This window comes from Mustela nivalis (genome assembly GCF_964662115.1).
Source record: "Mustela nivalis genome assembly, chromosome: 15".
Classification (NCBI taxonomy): Eukaryota; Metazoa; Chordata; class Mammalia; order Carnivora; family Mustelidae; genus Mustela; species Mustela nivalis.
In genome coordinates this window covers 41010274-41017951 of record NC_139034.1, presented here as the reverse complement: position 1 = coordinate 41017951, position 7678 = coordinate 41010274, and the positions used below count along the sequence as shown (strand labels likewise).

The following is a 7678-nucleotide window of genomic DNA, read 5'->3' as shown; positions in this document are numbered from 1 at the left end:
TAATTTTGTTTAAATTCAATTAATTAACATATAGTATATTATTAGTTTCAAAGGTAGAGTTCAGTGAGTCATCAGTTGCCTATGACAGCCAGTGCATTATAACACATGCCCTCCTTAATGTCCATCACCCAAATCTCCGAAGGCAAGGGAAATAAAAGCAAAAATGAATTATGGGGACTCTAAAATAAAAAAACTTTTGCACAGCAAAGGAAACAGTTGACAAAACCAAAAGACAACCTAGAGAATGGGAGAAGATATTTACAACTGTCTTATCAGATAAAGGGCCAGTATCCTCATCCACAGTCTTGCTTGTTGAGTCTTATTTATGATTAAGCAAACACTTGATAGGACACTTGATAAAACATTTACTAAAACAATGACTCAATTTACAGAACTGGTTATTTTACATATAGACCCCACCATAAGGTCAATTTAAAACTTATAAGACCATGGGGTGCCTGGGTGGTTTAGTCTGTTAAACATCTGCCTTTGGCTCAGGTGGTGATCATGGGGTCTTGGGATGGAGCCCCACATTAGACTCCCTCCTCAGCAGGGAGCTTGTTTCTCCCTCTCTCTCTGCTGCTCCTTCAGCTTGTGCTTTCTCTCTCTTTGTCAAATAAAATCTTTAAAAATAAATCTTATAAGACCAAATAAAATATAATAAAAGTAAGCAAAACTTCAAGTGACTATTGATTTATTTATCTATATATGTATGCATGTATACATAATAAGCACACATAGCATGTACTTCATATACTCTTCAGTTCATATTACTTTTGAATTCTCTGTATTTGACAAATGGAAACACAGAAACATGTGTACTAGAGAATTATCCACAAACTTGAAAATTCTTGTTATTTGTTTTAGCTAAGTATTAGAGTAATTGATAGTGAGGTTTCAGATTGAATAATGAAAAAGTAATAATAATGTTTTATATTTAACATATTTCTGTTTTAGGTGAATTCATAAAACATACATATATTTACAAATAAATCAGTTCACTTTTCATGTGAGTATACTAATATAATTCCTGAGTGTCAAAACAATGTCTGGAGCTATCCTTTCTTTCTTTTTTTTTTTTTTTAAAGATTTATTTATTTATTTTAGTGGGAGCAGGGGACAGAGGGAGAGGGAGAGAGAGAATTTCAAGCAGACTCCCGACAAGTACAGAGCACAAGGCAGGGCTTGAGTTCAAGAGTCAGATGCTTAAGCAACTGAGCCCCCAGGTGCCTGTTTGGTGCTGTTCTTAAGTGTGATTTTGCTTTTGGTTGCCAGAGTGTCTTTATCCTTATAGTCATTCATTTATTTTTTCTCTTTCTCTCTTATCTTTTCCTTTTCTATCCCTCTCTATCTGATGTTATTCATACAATATTCTTTGTTCACATTTTTTAAATAGCAAATCCATATTCCTACCCATGTGAATTAGAAAGAATATATTCTCTCACAATTTTTCCTTTGCGGAAGAACATGACACAAGTAAGCCAATAAGAATACTCCATCCTTCTGACCATATGGTTTTTTCGAGGATATCCACATGCTTCAAGTAGGACTTGAGTTTGTTCTAAAAATTTCTGCCAAACCTATAGAAAAAGATTGACCCTTTAACTAGGGTGATTAAAGGAGAAATGGCGTGTGTTAGGTTCCTATGGCTGTTGTAACAACTTCCCCCATCAATTCAGGGGCTTAAAACAGCATGAATTTGTCATCCCACGGTTTTGGAGTTTAGAAATCTAAAATCAACGAGGTTGTGTTCCTTATGGAGGTTTCAGGGGAGACGTTTTCCTTGCTTTTTGCGGTTGCTAAAGGTCACCTGTATTTCTTGCCTGTCCCTCCACACTTTTGTTTCTGTTATCACATTTCCTTCTCTGACTCTGATCCTCCAGTCTCTCTCTTAGTAGTACCCTTGCGAATACATCTGGCTTATCCAGATAAACCTCAATAACCTCTCCATCTCAGGATCCTTAACTTAATTACATCCACAAAGTGTGGTTTACCTGAGGGGCTCAGTCAGTTAAGTGACTGCATTCAGCTCAGGTCATGATTCCAGGGTCCCAGAATCTAGTCCCACATCAGACTCCCTGTTCAACAGGGAGTTAGCTTCTCCTTCTGCCTGACCCCCTTCATGTCTGCTCTCTCTCTAATAAAATATTTTTTAAAATTTTCAAAAAATCAAAGTCTGCTTTATGATATAAGGTAATGTTTCCACAGATAGAAAGGTAGGGAGTGGCAGTTTATGGGGAGACATTATGTAGTATGCCTTATCAAACGGTATTATGCCTTCTAGGAAAAGAGAAATCTTTTTTTAAAGATCTCAGAGAGAGAGAGAGCGTGCATGAGTGGGGGAGGTGCAGAAGGAAGGGGAGAAGCAGGTTCCCTGCTCAGCAGGGAGCCCAATGTGGGGCTCTATCCCAGGACCCCAAGATCATGACCTGAGCCGAAAGCAGATGCTCAACCAACCGACCCACTCAGGCACTCCAGAAAAGAGAACTCTTGTGAAAGAAAGCCAGAATTTTAATACTGTTAGTTGAGTCACTGGATCACTCATATGTAAAGTTAACACTGCACCTGGACCCTTACTTAATTTATTCATCTTTCCCCTCGCAACACTGTATGGGATTTTTTTTCTACACTTTAAATATAAGTAGCTTAAATAACACCTTGAACAATCATAGGCTTACCTATATCTTTAGCCTTAACTTCTGCTTCTGTTACTCTTGCTCTTTCTAATTCACATTTGCCTTTCTCCTATTTCAATATTCCTCACCCTTTCACCTCAGGACCTTAAGACGGGTGTTATTTTGTCCACCTGAGTTTCACTCCCTCCCACGTTCTCCTAGACAGTCCCTAACTGTCCATCTTTTCCTTTAAATATCGCTTCCATAGAAAAACCCTTCTTGAACACATAGACTAATTTGAATTAACACATGCTCTTGGAGCATCTTAAGTTTCTTTACAATAGCACAATTGAACTCAGTTATCATTGGATTTGTTTTTAGCTACTAACTTTACTACTAAACCGAAAAGTTCTATAGGGTACATTTACCGTGTCTGTAATTTAACTGCTATATCCTCAACACCTGACACATATAGGCACTCAATAGTCAAAAGCAAAAGGAAATAACATCATGCTCAGAGCTCTGCTCTTAGGTTGAATGTATCGAACATAAACCAATTCAGAATTTCAGAGGTAATTCTGATTTGCTAACTTAAACAAATGACTGAGATTTAAAATAAAGTGTCTGAAGTAATAATATTATTACTTGAGCACATTAACCTTTGGTGAACTAGACAATCCCAATGCACAGTCAATGTTCCACACCAATAGCTCTTTCTGAAATCAAGGCAAATCCTTAACAATCTTGTGAAATGCTGATACTTTTTTTTTGTTTTGTTTTGTTTTAATATTGTTTATTAGCACAGTAACAAATGCAGACTTAAGTAGTCCACAACATATAACCAATCCACTGAGCAACTCCTATTTCACACCTTACAGTTAACAGCTTAAGGTATTTTACTACAGGTTTTCACAAGTCGTGATTCAAATCTCTTATTTTGTCACAATAAAGTAGATTGGCATATAAAATAAAATAAAATACATAACTACTCATTTTCTATATGGTGTCTTATAGCCACGTATCCATTTTATATATATGAGATGACAGTCTCTAAAAACTGTTAAATATCAATGTTCCCTCCAAAGAAAGGAAAACAAGTTCCAATTTTTTTGAACAACAACAAAAAAGTGTAGTCTTGAAGGATTTTACATAAATGGCCATGTGTGTAACCTGTACAAAATTAAGCTATTTTAAATTTATAGACTACAAGCAACTGAACCCAATGTCTATTCTCTGTACTACATTTCAGCTAATATTGCAGAACTAATGACGGTTTTAAAAGTTGCTATTACCAATTCTGTCTACTGTAGCAAGATACCTTAAGTTACAACAAAATCTTAGGAAATAAGACTGAATAATATCTGTTATAGAAATACCCTACTCTTTACCAACTCCCACCCTCCCCCACCCCTTCAAAATCATAAGCAGCTCTCTCTGTGACAGACAAATAATGTAAGAATGTGAAAACCCAATTTATGTAGCGTATCTCTTGGTCCACTGTCTGGCCATTCTGTCATGTTCTGCTCTGTTGGTCATATACTGAGTGGCAATACTTCCCACCCAAGGATCAGCAGGGTTACAGTCTGTAAGAAGGGAGCAGATAGAAAGGAGAACTTTAGAAATGGTTAGTGCTGGACTCCAATTATCTTTTAATATGTCCAAGCAAATAACTCCTTGACTGTTAATATTACAGTGATAGATTCTTGTCCGAAATGTAACCTCTGGAGGCTTGAAGAGGTATTCTGGTGTAAAAGTGATATCAAGGAAGAATACACCACCCTCATACACGGATCCTGGAGGTCCCAGAATGGTTGATCTCCATTCATAGATGTTATCACCTTTGGGACCAGCACTGCAGTTAGGTGGAGGGTCTAAAGTGATGTCTGCCAGTTCCTTCTGAATCCTCTTGGCGCTGGTAGAGAGGAGTTTGGAGTTTTTGTTCATGCTGACTTTACTCTCCTTCTTCTTGGGGGTGTTTGCTTCTTTCTCGGTTTGCTGGTTGGAGGACGAAGATGAGGAGGAGCTCGTGCTGGCCCTCGAATCGTCATCCGACATAGCGAACCCCCCACCCCACCCCGCAAACAGCCCCTCTTTGTGTCTGGCTCCTCCGTGCCGCCGTGGCGGCTGCTGCTGCGGCTGCGGCTGGGCCTGGCCACTCGTGTCTCTCTCTCGCTGGGAGAGAAGCGGAAGTGCAGCAACAGCAACTATTAAACAGGCAATCGCTACTGATACTTTTAAAGGTAACTGAAACAGAGCAGAATGAGTAGTAAAATTGTAATTCAGCTCCTGTGTTAGCCAAGTAGATACACTGTCTCTCATTTCTTCTTTTTCATAGTTGATTTGCACAGTTGGGTCCCCTGATTTCTGAAAAGGGGGGGAACACCAAAAATATCAACCAGAATTCTTGTAACAGTAGGTTTTTTGATTGATATCCTACCGTTCCAAATCTGAGGGTTTGTAGAAAGTAGTAATTATTGTAGATGTCAGGTGTCCCAGGGAGCAAATAAGCGAGAAAAATAGATGTGCTAAGAGTTTTTTCATTCAGCAAAGAGAGGATTTCATTTTGGTGACAGGAGCCAAACTAAGAGTCATTTTAGTTTCTCAGGTTTTTTTTTTTTTTTTTTTTCATTCTTCAATTAACTTTTACCTTGACTATTAAATTAGCTATCTGGTTCTAATATTATCTACCAAAAATGTTGTTAGACTTTTCCCATATGTAATTCAGGTATTTAATGGTAACATAAAAGAACAAAATAAAACATCTGTTGTTACTGACATGTTATAGTACTGCCCAAAACTACTAGTGTCTGTGCTCTTGCCACACCAATAAAGGATTTGCATTTCTATCTCTTCAACTCTTAATAATTTTTTACCTTATAATCACTATATCGATACTTCAAGTATTAATTTTTTCCTAAAGACTACTTGACTTGCTTTTAGATATAGTCTCTGATGCCCCAATCTAAGGTAATAATATAATCTTACCTTATGTCTAACCCATTAGAATGTAAACATCAGGAGTGGAAAGAATGATGTGTTAGTCAAAGTTTTACTTGTAATGTCTGGCACTGAGATCAGAATAAAGTTGACCACCAGCCACTATTTTGTTGGATAAACAAACACTTTCAAAAGTGAATGAATACATGATTACTGAAATTTTTTATTGTTAGTATAAGAATGAAATCTATAAAAGTAACACACAATCAAGTCAGATTAAGCTTTTGATTTGGACATAAAAACCCCAGGGCACTCTTGGAATAGGTTAAGTTCTTTGGCCAATTAATTCTTATTATAAAGAATTGACTTATTGATATTAATGTATTTCTATTTTACAAATGCTGTTATAAATCTTCAAACCACCATCCCAGTAAAATCTCTATACTCACAATCTAGATATTTTCTCTAAGACTATCAAGAAAAGTTTGAAAAATTGTATAAAGTTGAAGCCACAAAAGATCAGCTGGCAGATGGTTTAATCAGGCATTTCCTACATATTAGAACACTGACAAATTATGGCAAAGATGACTTTGTGCCTGACAAGGGTATTTTTTTCCCAGTGTTTTGCCAAGGTATTGGATGAAAAAAAAGCGTACTATGTGGGGGGGAGCATGTTATGGATAGTCAACTGGTATAAACCATGACCATTCCCTATTTAACATTCATTCCTCATTTCTGTGCCATAGACATCTCTTTCCTCTTTATAGGTTGAGACAACTTAAGGTTCAATGCTAAAACACTCTTTCCATAGCATTCCAAATTTTATTGCCACAATCCAGAAGTATATATAATAGATACACAGTTTAGATTTGAGTAAGTTAATAACAGATGCATTCTTCTGGAATATTTTTAAGATAACATAAAATGAAATAGAAAAAATCTGTCTAATCAAAACAGATGTGCAATTCCCCAAACCACCCATTAGATTTTAATTCTTTTCTATAACATTAAAACATCTGTTCTATATAATAACTATGGTAAAAACAGTTTTATCGGCACTGTGTTTACAATACAATTCTATAGACAGCATCTCTATTTTAAAAGATGCATTTAAACATATTACATTGGAATTGAAAGGAAATCCTAACATCTTGGACATTTTTAAATTTAATAGACTATATCTGAAAATGTGCCAACAACAACAACAACAAAGAATTGTTAAGAAAAGAACAAAAAAAAATAGATTTAAATCTTTTCCTAAACTTGAGAGGTTTTGCTTGTGTTTGTTTGTTTTGGGTAAGAGCACAGTTAGAGTCTACACACCAAAACATTTTGATGTTCACTATAAAATAATGGTTCATGTTGAAGGTTTTATTGCACTGTTTATGTAATAATTTTTGTCTTTTACATCCTTTTTGAAACACTTCTGTATTTTTTCCAGATACCCTTCCTTTTGAAAAACAATATCACATGAAAAGAAAAACTGATCAGATCTAATATTTTAATACTCTACTTAATTAAACAGCAGTTATGGTTAATAAATTGTTAGAATGTCCATGGGACAAAGATAGTGTGACAGAAATGTTTTAGGGCACTGAGTACAAAATATCATTAAGGTGGCAATTCCTTTTTTCAACTAAGAATTGTTCTCAAAGACAAAGGGATAATAGGCAAGCTAACAGAGAGATGCAGTTTAATCTGCTCACAATCATTTGCGTTCATAAGGAATTTCTAATTCTGTTGTTTGGTTATTTGCTTTATTGGAAAAATAGAAATGTTATTAGAATGCAATTCAAATATACTGACTTGCAGTTCATAAGGGATATATGTTAGAGATGAGGAATTAATTTTTTTATTGTCTTTCTCTTTAAAATTAATGTTTGTTAGGGAATTGGATCTCCATTGAATTATTTATATCATAAATTGTACACTTATTTTGAGATTTTATTGCTACCATTTTTAACTCAATTTGTATTGCCCATACATTAGGTGAAAACAACAAAGAGAAAACTGTGTTCTTATTGTTATTATTTCTATGTTATCTTGACAAGTTTAGTGATTGTCTGATTCCCAACCCAGGACATATGACTTAGAAAGGGGAGAAAAGTACTTTTTCTCTTTCAGTT

The 7678-nt window shown here is 35.6% G+C and overlaps 1 pseudogene across 1 annotated transcript; it reads right to left on the bottom strand.

The window, feature by feature from the left end:
- Nucleotides 1–3382: 3382 nt before the first annotated feature.
- On the bottom strand, nt 3383–4831 carry LOC309848828 (ubiquitin-conjugating enzyme E2 E1 pseudogene; annotated as a pseudogene). The gene has a single exon. The product of its transcript is annotated as a ubiquitin-conjugating enzyme E2 E1 pseudogene (transcript).
- Between the last annotated feature and the right edge of the window lie 2847 nt (nt 4832–7678).